General features: G+C 42.4%; 1 long non-coding RNA gene across 1 annotated transcript in view; it reads right to left on the reverse strand.

Moving 5' to 3' along the window:
* LOC123605919 overlaps positions 1-17,260 on the reverse strand; it is a 271,832-nt gene that overhangs the window by 36,357 nt on the left and 218,215 nt on the right. The gene's annotated exons all lie outside the window — the stretch shown is intronic.

The raw sequence follows: 17,260 nt of genomic DNA on the forward strand, positions 1-17,260 counted from the left end.
TAGAGGTGTATGAAAAGGGAAGGGTTAGGGCTGCCAGGATCACAGTTCATCCTAAGATCATCGCTGTTGGGCAAAAGTGTATAGTAAGTGAAAATTACCTTAGCTGAGGTTTCCCAAAGGCTAATGATGAATACAGGTAGTTAATTTGGGTGGTGATGCCAGGAAGATGGAAGATCAGGAGGGTATGGAAATGAACCATGGAAAGCAAGGAAGCAATACGAATATGCCAAAAAGCAGGTTGCTAATGTGAACAGTCAGGGCTCAGTTGTCCTGGGGATCTCTGCAGGTTGATGTAGAAAATGCCTTAGCATTGTCTCACTCAAGGAATAAGAAAGATGTTGAGGACTGTTCAACCTCCTGGTTGCAGGCTACTTGCTATCTTTTAACTTCTCAGCACATACAGTTTGTCCTGCATGCAGTAGAGCATACCCCCAGAGGCCAGAGGGAGCCTGGAAGGAGAGTCACAAATTCTTACAGTATAAAAGCATCTGGAGTTTACAAAATGGTGAAGGTGAGTACCAATGGATATGGGTAAGGAATCAACAGTGTCTGCTATTGGGTTAAGTTATTGTCTAGATGCTATTCTAAGCACTTTGCATATATTAACTCAGTCATACATGTAAGCCTACAACAAGCCGACAAGGGAGGTACTATTATCATCTTTGTATAAAATAGGCACAAAGAGGTTAAGTAACCTGCCCAAGCACACAGGCTAGCAAGTGGCAGAGGAAATATTATAAACCATATGGTAAAGGCTCCATGTAACCTCTAGGCCCCACTGCGAACACCCACTGAGATGCATGCTTGATCTTCTCTACTTCCTTTGTTTTTCTACAAACTCTCTTAGATGTTTGAGACTTATTGTATGGCTATAGAGTAGCTTCATTTTTAAATAGGATAACTGAAGAACATTTAGGGGAGCAAGGTGCTTTACATGAGAAGGGTCACCAATATGATTATTTACCAGCCAACTCTGGACAGGATACCTGAGCTTCTGTGTAAGAGAGAAACAGTATTCTCTTATTGAAGCCACTGTATTTGGGAATCTTGTCATTACAATGACCCAACCTATATCCTAATTAATACGCAGGATAATGTTGGAGCTTTAGTTACTGCTTCCAGACACTAAACACAAAAGAAGATATGTGGAACAAGTCCTGCCACAACACTAAGACCTTATATAGGAGGTGCTGCGTTAGCATCTGTAGACTTGCCTTCCCACCCAAGTTGTGCATGTATCTTCTCTTGCTTTGACTAAAAGAAGGGCTCAGCCCCTTCTAGAATTTCCTTTCCTTGTACAGGGAGCTGGAACAAGAGACAACATGACTGCATCCTCTTTGGCTCCTCCACAAGTCACTGCTTGATTCTGGGTCTGCCTCACCAAACCAGTCCTAAGGTCTCAGTGCTCAGAGCTGTCAGCACACCTCCCACTCCTTGTTTGTGTTGGCTTGTGTCACTGTGCCACGCTGGAGGTGTTGGCTAGAGCTGTTTACTCTTAATTTAAAAACACCTTGAGGTGTTCTTAAAATTCTGCTTTGAGCAGCAATATGGACAGGAATGGCAATGAGGCAAGAAAATAATGGAGATATAATAGAATATAACAAAATTGTGTTGAAATCACATGGAATGTCATAAAGGAACTTTTGAAAAAGTGATATGCTATTTAAACCCAATCACATACACACAGAATATGTATACATACACGTACACACACACATATGCATTCGTACACACATATATAATTTCAGGATATCTTATCGTTTTTATGGAGCTCAGCTATCCACACTGCACACCATGTCATAGGCTAAATGCAACTCTGAAGCATAGTCTTCTAGATTAAGAAAAAACAACAACAACAACTAAAAAATAGACTTCAAGAACTAGTTTAATGTGCTTGAAAAATAATAGCATTTAAAATCAGATTCCTGTTGCAAAAGCCACCACCTAAGCTTCCTGCTGACTTTTGTAAGGTCAAGACCACCTAAATGTGAGATGTAGGTAGAATCAGACTACACAAAGTGAAGGGCTAAAAATCTGCTGATGGAAAATCACCAACTGCCCAAGTTAGAAAATCATTTGTCCATTCTCCAGGAAATAGGCTCAAAGAGAAGATCACGAAACTAGCCAGCAGCAGAATCAGGGCCCAGATCTCCTCTCTTCAACATTTCACCACACCTTCTTGCCTCCCTATTCTACTACTCTTATGTTATGACGGCGCACTGTAGCACCACCTCAGAGGGAAACTCCTGAGTCATAATCCCTCTCTCTCTACCATCATCTTATTTCCTAGCCATTCTGCTTGGCCACTTGCCTTACCCAACCCTGACCCAGGGCCTAGCCACCTGTCTTCCTTGCAGGCTGGGATCAGTAAGAAAAGGAAGTTAAAAGGGAAGTCAGAGGAGTGGGGCATGCTCTTCTTTGCAAGTTGGGAAGCTGCAGTAACATGACAGGAGAGGTCCAGCACTGCCTCCCTTCCACAGCCCAAGAGCAACATCCAGGCATCTACCTCTCTGCCACCCTCCCACATGCTGACACACAGTCTCTTTGTCTTGGATTGAAGTTTTCAGCACTGAAACCCACCATCTCTGACTTCTTTCTTACAGCCACCTGAAGGGAGGCTGGTGACCAAGCAGAATGATTTCTAGGTTTTGCTGTAGAACCAAGGCACTGACATTTTCCAGCCCCTAAGTAGGCACAAACTGTCTTATCAGAGTGACCCACACAATGCCAATATTGATGGAACACGAGTTCTTTCTACCTGGAAGAGAAGAGCCTTGCTCCTGATGGGCCAGAAAGGGAGGGGAATAGGAGAGTAAACAGCCCATAGTACATATTCATATCACTAATGTCATCTATTCCAACCCTCATTCCAGCAGCATTTCTCAATGTAACATTTAATCATTATTTTAAATGGTTATTTAAAAATTATTATAATTTCACAAAACATTTAGGGAAATATGATCATGATTAGCTTTTTCAGCTGTGGTTCTAGCCTACAACTTTAAAATATAATCACATGGAAGTAGGCCCTAAAAAGACAAGAAACAGAGGAAACTAACATACTGCACATTAGCACTGGTCTTTGTCTTTTTGTTGTTGTTGTTGTTGTTGCTGCTTATTTATTTTGGAAGAGAGAAAGTGTGAGTAGGAGAGGGGCAGATAGAGAATCCCCAGCAGGCTCCACACTGTCAGCACAGAGCCCAACATGGGGCCTGAACCCGCGAACCATGAGACCATGACCTGAGCCGAAATCAACAGTCAGATACCCCACGGACTGATCCACCCAGGTGCCCCAGGTCTTTGTCTACTTTTGATTAATCTAAGTATGCTCTCAAAGCACTTCTTAGGGGGGAATCAAAGACGTGTAATATTTACAGTACCACACCCTTAAATCCTCTAATTCTCAGCTAGGGGTCATTAGACTGATATTATTCAACTCAGGCATACTTGGAAAATTAAGCCAGAGGACTAACAAATATGAAAGATATAGAATGGATACTACATCTGTGCAAGTCTGAATTTTATTCAATGACTATAAAAAGGGGAAGATTAAAGGAATAAAGTATATTTGGTGGTTATTATGTGCCAGGCACTGTATTGAGTGCTTTATATGTAACTGATTTGAGCATCATAACAAACCCATGTTTTAGGTACTGTTATTAATCTAATTTTACAAACTGGGATGTCCAGCCTGATTTGATAACTGACTTGAGGCCACTGAGGTACTTAAATGGCACAGTCAGGAAGTGACCCAAGAAAGTCTGACTTCAGATTGTATGCTCTCAACCAGTATGCTATACTGTCTCTCAATGCTTAGAATACAAGCATCATTCTTAAAATGTAGCATTTTAGAGATGTGTTCATTTATATACATTTAGTGATGGTGTGTCTGTGCCAAGCGATTCACACTAGTTGCTGAGGAACAACAGTAGTTGAAAATGCCCAGGTTCATGCCCTTTGGAGTTTATATTCTAATTGTATAGAATCAGGATTGCATAGAAGAAAAAAATAATTGTATAAATAAATAAAATTAATGTAAGTTGTAATAAGTGCTATGAGAAAAACTAAAACCCTAAGATATTAAATGAAGGAGAGGGCTTTCTTCACCTAACTTCTCCATGGAAAACTTGGCCAGGGATTGTATGCAGGTAGCTTATTTTGGGAAGTGACCCCAGGGAACAGAAGTGGAAAGAAGGAAAGGGAAAAGGAAAGGGAAAGAAGGAGAGAAGAAAAGCTGAAACTAGGGTAGAGTCTCAAGTTGGTCACTGCTGTGGTTCAATGATCCTGTACGGACATTGAGGAATTGTGTAGAATGCTCCTCAAAACTGTCCACCTAAGGGGCAGAAGAGAGAAGCACTGGCCCATCAGTTTCTATTGGTTTTGGGTTTTCAACTTCCTCCCATTCCCAGGCTAAGCTGCAAAGCTCCTAGTGCAGCATCAGAAAAACCCTGGAGTTTCTGAAATCCTGGAGCAGAAACTGAAAGAAGCCAAGTGCAGCTGAAGCTGTCAGGTGACAGCTGAACAGGTCTATTTCTGTCACAATGGCTAGAATTTGAGAGGGTTTGAGAGGGTTTGAGGCAGGCAAGAGATGATCTGCTTAGGTGGGTGGGTCAGAATAGGACTCTCTGTGGAAGTCTTCAAGGCTGAGATCTAAGGAACGGAAGGAACTAAGAATAGCAAGAGCTGGGAGGAGAGCATTTCTAGGTACAGGAAACAGCATGCTAAATGGCCCTGAGAAAGAGCTTGCATCTTTCAGGAACTAAAAAATCAGGGTACCTATGGTGAATAAGGGGGCAAGGCAGCCCAAGATGTTATAGTAAGAAGGACAGAGGCCAGATCATGCAGAATCCTGGAGAGCATGGTATAGATTTTATTCTAAGTGAATATGAACTCATTTAACGAATGCTACTAATCTCCAAGAACTACAGGTATGAAGCTGAGAAAGTCATTCTACTTTGGGAAGTACAAACTGGTTGACAGTACCACTGAGCAAAATTCCATACTGGGGCCAAAACTAAGGACTTTCTTCCAAGTTGCAGGGGTGATGATTTGTCTTGGGCTGCACAGCCAGGCTCAACAGGCAAGATCCAGTCTTCAACACATTGTCCATGAGAACAACTTAGAACCAAAGGTGGGATGGGACCAGGAGCAGGACTGGATGAACACTGTTTGGGAAACTCCTATGCATCAGGGTGCCTTAATTTCCTTTGTCTGGTGTTAGCATTGATCATCATTTTAGGGAAAAAAAAAAACTTCAAGTCTCCAAAACCTGGGGGAACAAGAATTCTGAATGGAACTCTTGTCCTGGCTGCTCCTGACACTCTCCTTGAGGTGCCTTTTCATCCTCTCCAGAGAAGTCTTTCTTTCTGATTCCTGCTGCAACTGCTGTGCTGGGCCCAAAGGGAGGCATTAACATTCTGATCCAAGCTTCAACAAAATCCCTTTCCCTTGAGATATTTGTTGAACAGGAATAGCTTGTCTATGTTTATTTAAACATATTTGCCACATGATTAATGAGCAACATGAAATGCTTACACCTGGGAATCATTAGACATGTAATTTCCATTTCCCTTGCCTGTCTGACCTTTCCTTAGCTTACAGGTACAGTACTATACATCCTGTCTCTGTACTACCTTTTATGGTTGTGTTACTCAGAGTAGGCTAGATGCTTAACAAGAGTAAAATGCCAGTGGCTTAATGCAACAAGTTTATTCTCATTTCTGTCACAGTCTCATGCAAGATTGCAGTGAAGTTCCACACAGTCACTTAGGGATCCAGACTCATTCCTTTTTAGAGTTGCGCCTTCCTCTGAGCCTTTGGACTCATCTCCATTTGCAAAGCAGAGAAGCAAAAAGAGCTCGTGGAAATAGTGCCTGGTCTTCAGGGAGGCACATTCACTCTGATGAGAACTAGTCTAATCTCCCAGCCCTGTCTTTTGCCCTGATATACAGGATTAAGAAGTGCCATGAATGGGAAATCCAAGAAGAGGAGACCTTGGATACCACTGGCCACCAGCAGCCTCCACCACATTGATAAAGGATAACAAAGCACCTTTCTAATCCTCCATGACAAATATGGAATCTGTAAATGTGTTTTATCACGTAATAAAGGGCAGGGACAAAGAAATATGTGTGGAAATATGTGTGCTTTTTAAAGCATATACTAACAATACAGACTACTCAAGTACATTTAGGTCTTTTTCTCTCCATGACTCTACAGTTCTGAAACTTCTGAGCCTGGAATTTTTTTTTTATTAACCTTCCTTTTTAATTGTGGTAAAATATACATAACATAAAATTTACTATCTTATCCATTAATTGTACATCTCAGAAAGTGTTAAGTACATTTACATTGTCATGTTACTAATCTAAAAAGCTCTGTACATAACTTCAGAGTAATAAATTAATATTCAAGAAAACTAGTAAGATCTATGTTTACAATTACCCACATAAAGACTTGAAACAGTTTTTAAAAGTTCTATGACAGTACTGTTATTTTGGTTTAATGTCAATTTATGGTATACTGTTCATAATCGAAGAATATTGCTTATTCTTTTGTTTTTTAATTGTGATAAAATATATGACTCTAGAACTAGCCTCAGGTGAGGCCAAAGGATGTACATAAAGTGGAGAGGATGCAGAGAGCTCCATAATTAAATTGATGTCTGATACAACACTTGAATAAATTCTTCTCTGACTTTCCATAGTTTTGTTTCATAACATGATAAACCCTTTGAATTGAAAGGGTGTCTGCAAAGACCACTGTGGTGGTTTCTCTCACACTGCCTTGAAATCAAGTCTGTATACAATCCTCTACTGGGCTGCACCAGCCTGGGGGTACAGTGAAACTATTCTCACTGCAAGTATCTGAACTAATGGCTCTTTGTCCCATGTTTCAGCTCACCTCCAAGTGTCACCCAAGAGGGAGTCAGCCAACAGTGCCTCATGAAGGTTTGCTGTTCTCCTGCTATAGACCTCCTTCAGGTGGGCTCTTCTGAAGTTCTCACCACTGCCTCCACTGTTGCTACCCAGTTCCATGGACAATGCTAAGATCCATGACCTGGGGGCCATCACCTAGGAAATGTTCCCCAGGCTGTGACTCTTCCTAATGGAGAGGCTGCTCTTCCCAGGGATCAAAGCCTGACTGTGAATTGGGCATAAATGCAGAAAAGGGCTCCCTTCCATATTTCCTAGAAGCTAGAGAGCCTTCTCTCCATAGGACAAATACCCATCACATGTGGTGAGCCTGGAAAACAGACACTGGCTTGATCTTTTTATAACTCCTTCACTCCCAGCAACCCCTAAGTACTGAGCACAAACCTTACCCTTGTTGGCTCTCTTCCCCCAAAGCAAAGAAGCTCAGCGAGAAAGTTCCCTATGCTTCCAGCCCCATCAGTCCTTCATGTAGCCTCTGACATGTCTGAGCCTCAAGTTCATGTGTTTTTTGTTTTTGACCTTTTCTGGACATCATAAGCTCTCTGAGGACACACGAGCTTGTGTCTTCTGTGTGCTTAGCACAGAAAGTACCACAGCTATTAACTGCCTGACAGTGAATGAATAAAGGAACAAAGATGCACTCGATAATTTCCTTGGTGACCTAACCATCCAAGACAGGTAGTAGAAGGCTGTCATATTGTTTCCAAAACAGTTGTTTTTATACATATAGAGGTTTTATTTACATAACTTACTATGTTTCTGATCTCTTCAAATCTGACTTTTCCACTTAACCACTAGAGGTTAATATTCATCAGAACTGTAGGATGAAAAACATTATCAGATTCCACCAGAATGACTAGTTATGTTTTCTACTCAAATAATAATAATATATATATTTTTTTAACTCCAACCAAGATTGCTCCTTCCGTGTGCTGTGGCCCAAGCAACAATGGAGAGCATGGTAATCAGACACCTGAGCTCTTCACAATGTTGCAATGAATGATTCTTTTCTTTCTCTGTTTGCTGGTCTTTTCTAGTCTTGACTTTCATTTCACAGCTTTGTTAAAGATTCAGGTCAAGGTCAGAGCAAGGGACTATTTCAGAGTGGGAGGAACTGAATTTGGCCATACAGGGCCTCTCCCCATTGAAAACACTTAGCACCCAGTCAAAGAGTCTGTCTGTAGATTCCAGGACAGAAAAACAAACAAACAAACAAAACAAAAAAACCTTCCTCAAGAAGATGTCAATTTTGCTTTGTTTTGCCCCAAGCTAATCCAGTTTCAGGTTTCCAGGTAGCAGTGCCCTGCAAAAGAGAAAGAACTAAAACCTAAATTCTATTTCTAACACTCACTCCAGTGCTCTGCAACCATATCCTGGCCACTTCAGCTTTGTGCCACCCCAGCCCCATCCTGGCTCTAAACTGCCACCCTCCACCATTCTCTCCTTACTGCAGTGTTATGTGTAACACTCAGGAAGATCCTCTAAAACTTCAAACCCAAGTGGTTTATTACAAGGAGCCACTAGTATTAACTAGCCTAAAGGGGTTTATGGGAATGAGCTCAAAAGTCTGGCTTCCAGCACTTGTGGCATTAAAACCTAAAACTGATTGCTTAGGAGTTGGGGACATGGGAATACATAATCATCCAAGGGAGTAGAATTCACCCCTTACCTGGGAGGCACAAAAATACCCACAAAATTTCCTCCTACAGGAAGCCATGGGAAACCACTCTGTACCCAGCCCCCATTTTAGGGGTTTACTCTGGTCTTGTGGGAGTCATGTGTAGCAATGGCATCCAAAAATTGTTGAAGCAAATAAGCCTGATCCTACTAGTGAGGGGAGGAAAAAACATTCCCTTTTGAAGATGCTAGTTCCAGTTTATTAGGTGAAAAGAAAAACAATCATGAGAAACAGTAGAAGCCATTTTTCCAATACTTTGTACAAACTATGATTACACATGGTGCTGCAGCTATGATTCTGGAGGCAGTGTGGCTTTCCTGGAGAAGACACACTTTGGAGGAGAACAGCTGAATCAAATAGTGACTTTACCTCTTAGGCACTGTGTGACCTTGAGCACACATATCATATCCCACTCTAAGTTCCTTCTATAAAATGGAGTTTCTAAACAAACCTAATTGATCATATTTTAAGACAAATGATAAAATGCCCATAAAATGCTTTTAGCTCTTCTCTCTGAACGTGTCAATTACTTTATGTTACCTACTAACAATAATAATAATACTAAAGCTCATGAAGGGAAAAAAAAAAATGTCATATCCAGGGAACTCATGAGTGATGAGCAAATAGAATTGATCCTATGAACTCTTTTGGTCCTAAAGCATCTTAACAGATACTTCTATCTTAGTATCTATAACATGTCATTGTACTCTTTGTTCACTTGTTTATATCCCCACTATTCTGAACCTCCTTTCTTTCATTGTTGTATCACAGTATCTCTCTAGTACATGTCTTATGGAATCATTGTTGAGTGAATGAAAATTAAAATCATGAACTAATGAATGAAGAAGTAAGCAAATGAAAGAATACTCTTTGGAAGGGAATATTTGTTTCATTTAGCCAAGACAATTGTTTCTTACACAAATCATTTCTTTTTAAAAAAAAATAGCACTTTGCTTATTTATTATGAGCTGTTTTCACTTTCTCTCTTCTGTCAGGAATGCCAAGTCCCAGATTCAGAGTAATTTCCCAAGAGTTGTTTAGGTGCTAAAAGTGTTAAACACAGTCTCCAAATCCATGAAAGATTTTTGATGGAATGAGCCCATTTTCAACCCTGCTGTGACTTACAGATGTGGAAGCTAGGAATTTCAAATGCATGAGAGGAAAGAAAGGTGATACCTGCACAAATGAGCATGTTACTATGGAAATCTCTAGATCTTTTAGGAGTGAACATCCTAAGCTTTCTAAAGGAAGGACTATGTACAGAGTGAAGCAAGTTTTGTCTGGATGCTCGTTCTTGTTCTGGCAATAGGCTGCTGGAGCTCACTACAGATGTGATGCCAGGTGCCCAGTTTAGTTTGTAGAACATTGTCTAATCCATCAGAAAAAATGCAGTAGATATTTTGAAAAGTAAGAGAAGCAACCTCAGCAGTAGAGTAATTAGAAGCAACTAATGGCAGGCCATTCCCTCAAATCGGAATTTATGAACTTATTCAAACCAGGTGCAAAATGAAAATGCAGAATCCTCTCATTATTAAACATGTCAAGATGGGAGCAGCAGAACAGTAACCCAAGCACGGGTCCCCTTCTGAGCAAGGGTCCTGTGCAACTGCACAGGTCATAGGCTCTAAAACCAGCGCTGCCTGCTAATGGCTACTTTAGCAAGTCAAGCACCAGCTATGCACAACTCCTCCACAGTAGGCCAGCCGCTGCAGCAGAAAAACAAAAACCAGACAACATTAATACCTCAAAGTCATACCTCCCCAGAACCATCACACTGCCTCCTGGCCTCCATCAGATGGTCAGTTTCCGCTAGTGTTTTCCCCTTGCAAGTCTTCAGTGTTCATAAAGCAGTTAAAAGATTAAACACACACACACACACACACACACACACACACACACACACACACAACCACACCGTATCTAAAGCCCCACAGAATTACCTCCCTGATATTTGCAGTCCGTGTTGACTGATGTTCCTGAGTGGGAGTGTCAAGTAGAAACATCACACATCAAAGCCAAAGAGGCCAAATTCAAGATTGGAAACCAAAATCCTAGGGGAAGCACTGTTAGGAGACAAGCCCCCGAAGTCTGCTCACACTGTAAGCTGCACAAATAAATCGCTTTCTGAATATTCCCTTCAAAATTGGGGAGGGGGAGGGGGAGGGACCTGAAATGGCTGTAATTGCAGAGTGAAAAGAGAAGCTGAGATAACAGGCAGCAGGGGCGGAATTTCTTTCTCGCTGCTGGATAATTTGATAAGAAACCTGGATTCTGAGCGGCCTCACAATGGCCTATTTATCTGGCTCTCACGCACCACCCGCAGCCCAGGCTGGGAATCACGGGGGTGGCAGCCGTCCCCGGAAAACGGCGGCGCTCCGGCACAGGAAAGCCAGCTGATAAACTGATCTGCAGACAACGCTTCTTCCTTCCTGGGAAGCAGCCACAAAGGCAGCCAGCTGACCTCGGCCAAAGCTGTCCCTTGGCCGAGGAGGGAGAGGGGTGGGAGGAGGGAGAGCGGCGGGGTGGGGGTGGGGATGGGAGGAAGCAGGGAATCGCCGACCTCCTGCTTCCCAAAGTTTCCTTTGGCAAAAGCAGTCACACGGCGTGATTCGGCAGAGCCCACGCTAGCCCCGCTCGGCTCCGAGTCTCCTCAAGCCGGGCGGTAGGAACGGCGTCCGCGTCCCCACCCCCACCCCTGTACCCGGCCCCTCCGCCGCCAGGCTGCGGCCCGTAGGCCCTTCCGGCCGGGGCTGGTTTGGCCCCGGCTGGGAACGAGTTCGGTGAGGGGGACGGGAACCAACTGGCAGAGCCCTCTCCAACTGTAGGATGGCCCCTCCCTACAGCTTTTGGTTAAAAGCAAAAAGAAACACAGACATTTGTGTCACTCTATTAAGCACACAGGGCTTTGAATGGTGCACCAGGCGCAAAGAGTTCTCATCCTCCCCTTGGCAGGGTGGCCGGGTAAATACAATAAAAAGCAGACGCAAAGTTCCTAAAATTTCACCCTGAACTTCCTTGGAGACGGAGAACCTTAGTAATTAATTTCTTTCCTTTTTCTCTCTCCCCTTCTTTCAAGTGAAAATATTTTTTTGTGTGTGTTATTTTTTAAAAGACAATTGCTTTAAAAGACAATGCTCCAGGCACTCCCAGGAAGTTCTGTTTTGGGGAGAGTTGACCCAGCAGCTGGTCCCTGCTGCTCTAAGATGTGTCCTTTCACTTTTTCACTCCCCAAACAATTTGGTTTGGAGTCTTGAGAGCCTTGGAAAGAGCTGCCTACAGAGGAAAAGTTCTGGAAAGGGCAGTCCCCCAGAGAGCAGAAACCCAGGGGAAGTGGAACTAGCCCTGTGAACTTGGGGACCTCTGCTTGCTGGCCTATGGTGGGGGGGTCTCCAGGCCTCCAGACGTCCAGGCTGCAAGTGGGGTGGTCAGCTGGGAGCCAGGATGCCCTTGATCTACTTTCCAAATTGTACACAACTCCCACAGGGAAATAAAGGCATGAGGGGGTCAGATCTTTAGCTGTTTGTATGCCCTGCAGCAGGAGGCACTATTTATCATCAGTTCACTGGGGCCCTACTCCAGAGGGCCCTTCAGGGAGGATCCTGGACCCCCACATTCCATCTCCTAAACTTTTCTTTGTCAATATACTACCATTAACAGTATTGTCAGCCTTCTGGGCTTGAGCTCTGGAAGGAATTTCCTCCAATTTAGTGCTTGTAGGGAAGTGCTTTGGAGAGGATAAGGTATTCCACGCCTAAGGGCACAAGGTCTCTGAGTTGACTCTTCAATAAACATTGTTCTTCAAGGGACAGAGCTGTCTCTTGATTTAGAAGAACAAAGAAGTTGCAGTAAAGATCCCTGATGTTCTATGACATTTTGGAGACCTAAATTCTTTAGCCCTTGCTAAGTAAGGCTTTCCTGACCTACCAGGAACTACTTTCTAGTGAACCTAAAGTTCCTAAAGTGAGCCTAAAGGGACCCTCCCTACCTGCCCCCCCCCCAATCTCGCACATCTTGGGGTTTTGGTAGAGTTGGGGGTTTGGTAGAGTTCACAGCAGAGAAAGATGTGAGGGAAGCAAGCAGTGGTCACCTTTGGCCTGAAATGAACTTCTTGGGGTTTTTATATCCACCTATCCACTATGAGGCATTGTTTGCTACAGTGCTTCAGGTAAATGAAAAGGACCTCTTACCTAGGAATAAATTGAGAATCCTGTGTGAGATCCGGTTATTCATATTATAGTTTTAGACAATAAAGAAAAGAATATGAACTGTGGTGACTATTTTCAGATGAAGGAGACTCTGCATTTGCCAGGTCACAAGTTTTATGATCTATTCTTGATATCAGTATCTTTGCAAAGACAGATGTCTTTTTGTAAAATTAAATCATTCCCCGAACACTTGTTTAATAAGCTCTCACTGGAACCTATTGAGAAAGGCTAGTCTTTCTCTCCCAGACTCTATCTTTGACTGTGGCTGTCCCCACACCCCCAATGGGACAATCCCTGAAAAGAATGAGCTCTAAGCCTTCCAACCCCAACCATGGCTAATGCCTCATCCAGAACCCTGGTCTTTGCCTTTATTGGACTGCAGACCTGGCCCTTTACTCCAAATGGGTCTCTCTGTCTCCTGCTTCCAGTCTGCCCTCAGCCCTGAGATCTAATGACAGACATGTGACTTCCCTGGCTTTGACTCTCCATAGCCTCCCTCAAGTCCTGCTCTTCTCAGTAACTCCCATGCTATACCCATTGGCCTCTATGACAGATGCTCCTGGAAGGCCTGATTTTCTCCTGCTCCCCACAATGGGATTCTGACACATACTGCCCTTCAAGTTGCTTATAACACATCAGACAGCAAATACCTAAGAGACCTCAAGATTGTGGTGAATTACTACCATGAATAAATGCACAAGAATACCATGGTTCTCTTACAAGGAAGTGATTAGGATTCAAAACTGTCTACATTAAATATGTCCCAGAATGGTCTCTTGTTTAGACTTGGTCATGTTCACTCTGGAATACAGTACTCTCCTCTTCTCCCTCCCATTTCTCCACTGATTTTGGTAGAATGAGCTTTGCAAAGAGCAGAGTTAATGCCTTCCTACAACTAAGGATTAAAAAGGTTGCAGAGAGGTCCAGTCCCAATCTACTGTCACTCTAACCCACTGGTCAGTCTCTTCACCCCACTGGCCAATCTGCATCAGAAAGAACAGAATTCCAGCCACCAAGACTATTTTTCAACATCAAAGTTCTCCTACTAAATAAAAGTAGTACAGCAGCATAGAAAACATTCTGATAGCTCCTCAGAAAGATAAACACAGAATTACCATATGACCCAACAATTCCACTGAAAACAGGTATTCATATACTTGTACATCAATGTTCATAGCAGTGCTAATCATAGTAGCAAACAACCCAATGTCTGTCAATGGATGAATGGATAAACAAAATGTAGAATATTATTCAGCCTTAAAAAGGAATGAAGTACATGCTAACAACATAAGAAAATCTCCAAAATATTCTAGGTGAAGGAATACAGAAACAAAAGGCTATATATTATATGATACCATTTATATGAAATATTCAGGTAAATCCATAGAAATGGAAAGCAGATTAATGGTTGCCAGGAGGTGAGGGGAAGGGAGGAATGGGTAGTGACTGCTTAATGGGTATGGGTCTCCTTTGGAGGGGATGAAAATGTTTTGGAACTATATAGAGGAGATGTCGGACAGCATGTGAATGTACGAAATGGCACTGAATTGATCACTTTAAAATGGTTAATTTTATGTTTTGTGAATTTTACCTCAATTAAAAAAAACTCTTCACCTTTGAAGGTTCAGTTTATTCAAGTTGTTCTCTTCCAGATGGTCATTCTTTGGGTAATGGAAAAATGAATGGGGGGGGGAAGTTAGGAGGATGAAAATGACAGGTGTCCACTTTACCCTATTTAGTTGATCACAGTGATGATGAGGACAGCGATGATAATGGTAACTTAGGATGAAAATGAAGAAAGGAGGCTTAAAGGGGTCCTGCAGGTCAGGGCAATACAGTATTCACAGCTTACCTGGATCAGGACCATATTCCTCAGCAGTCCTAAACCTTGAGCCACTGTGCCCTTACTGCAGCCTTGCCCAGAGTCAAGGCTGATAAGTGATGAAACCAGGATCCACATCTGTTTTTGTCCAGTAGAAGAGCCAACACTACTTTGACTATATACTACAGCATCTCCCTAAAGTGATGGTAGATAATTATAATGACAGTTATGGGATCTTTAGAAGACCTTCTCCCTAGACCTGAATGTAATAAGAATATTAGCTAACAGTAAGTATTTAGCACATACTAACACAATTCTATATGATTTGCATATATTAAGTTGTTAATTCCCATTGTAGCATTGTGAGCTAGGCACTTTTACTACATCCATCTCATGAATGAAGAAACTGAAGAACAAAGAGATTACAGTCGTGCCTGACCAAGATCCCAGAATTATCAGGCAGTGGTGTATGGACTGACACTCAAAGAAAAGGCTGCTTACTACATGGCCTCTATAAGAGCTTGCTGCATGGGCACTGAATGATTACTCCTGGCTCTCCCACTCCCTAGTGGAATTCCAACATATTTCTCCTTTGTTCTTTCAGGAGGATCATGTCCTCTAACATCTGGCCATGCTGCCTTTGGCACCAAAACTATATACATACCCTTGGAGCAGAGACTAACTGAGTTTCCTTAACAATATTTTCATGCTGTTTCCTACATTTGGGATATAAATATAAATGTTTCCTACATTTGTCTTTCGTTTGCCTTTGCTATTGTTTGTGTGATGAGCTCTCGGTGAAAGGACATTGAGACAGTAAACAAATAGCTTTGGTTCTGAAATTAAAGGCTTTTCTTTGCTGCTGCAGGAATCTCTCTATTAAAAAAGATTCATTCTTTTTCTTAAGGAGTGGATTCGGGAGACTGATTCATTATTTTGTTTTATTAGTGAGTTCACAGAAGCCTGGGAATCTCATCTTAGTGTGCCATTTTGCTTTTCTCTTCCTCCCTCTACATTGCCTCACAAAAACAGTAATACTGTGCCACAGAGCCGTGAATCTCCCCAGTGAATTCAGGGTTTTTGGAACCTAATTAGGGAAAGAGGCTACCAGTCTGAGGAAGAGCTGGATGCGGCCTCAGTAATATCTGCTCTAATACATTCCCTTTCCCAGTAGATAGATAAGAAACTTGAGCCCCAAATGGCAAAAAGATGGTCACATTCCTAGCTCATGGTAGACAAAGAACTTACACATTGGCCAGCCTTCTAGTTCCATATCCAGAGTTCTTCCTGCCATGCCACCTTCCTCTCTAAACTGTCCCTGAAAGCAGCAGAGCACTGTTAAAGGAATCCATGGATGTCAGGTCTGCCTGGCAGAAGTTAGGTTAGCAGCAGATATCAGAGGTGGTAGAAGTCAGAAGGGCCTGGAACAAGGTTCAAGGCAGGGGTGAAAAAGCAAAGTATCTGGTCTTCAATCCAGTAGGTAATCAGTTTCAAAGCCAGGTGGCTCAAAATTCTTGGTGGTTTCTTAAGAAAAGAATTGCTCTAGACATTGTGCAAGATGACTGAAGGTACAAAGTATGATATTTTTTCAGTGAGTACCCAGAGTATTTCTGAAACTGGACTGGGAGCTTTCTGTGTATCATCATTTTTAATTCCAAGAACAATGCTAAGATGTATGTTTTAGTAATCTCCTTTCACAGAGAGGTCATACAGCCCCCAAATATATACCCATAGAGTTCGTTTGACCCTAAGGTTAGGAGACTTTCCATTAAGCTATATGGCCTTCCCCAAATGAGCCTGGGGGTTCTTATCTCAGAATCCTGAACTTCTTCAGTAGACTCTGCCTCCCAAAAGGAATTTTTAAATTTTTATTGGTATAGTATCCATTTTGCTAGATTTAGTCCCAATAGGACCCACCAGAAACCCTTACGGGAAGGCATGGCTTTTCCTCTGACCTCATTTAAGACACCCTGGGGGAATGTCTATGTTCTTAAGCCACTCAGCAGATCTTCTGGAGGGGAAGGTGGTGGGCTTATCCTCTCTTCCATCACTGAAAGGGTCATCCAAAAGAGACACCCTGGTAGAATGTCTAGGAGCAGGAATTCTGGCATCATACTAGCAGAGATGAATACCAGTTGTTATTTACCAGATATGGAATCTTGGACAAGACACTTAGTCTTTCTATACCTCATTTCCCTCATCTGTAAAGTGGGGTAATAATGTCACCTGTCTCATAGGATTATTGAGAGAACTAAACTAGTTAATATATATAAAAGACACAGAGCATTTCCTGGCACACCATATGTAAGTGTTAGGTATTATACTTTAGGGAGCTATTTACCCTAAGTCTTGGGTAGAAGTGAGTAACAACCAGAATCCAGGAACCAGCTACCACTTTTATTGAGTACTTAATCTCTTTACTAGGTATGCTTTATATATACTCTTTCTGTTATGGAAACCTTGTTAGATAAGCATCATTATATCCACTTTTCAAATGAGAAAACCAAGTTGTAGACGGTCAAATGATTTGCACCAGGTCACGCAACCAGAAAGTGGCCCAGGTGGTGTCCCAGTCTATGTCATTTAAGCTAATGGGTCCTTCTATCAGCTCAGCTGTTTC

Source organism: Leopardus geoffroyi, chromosome A1 (genome assembly GCF_018350155.1).
Source record: "Leopardus geoffroyi isolate Oge1 chromosome A1, O.geoffroyi_Oge1_pat1.0, whole genome shotgun sequence".
Taxonomy (NCBI): Eukaryota; Metazoa; Chordata; class Mammalia; order Carnivora; family Felidae; genus Leopardus; species Leopardus geoffroyi.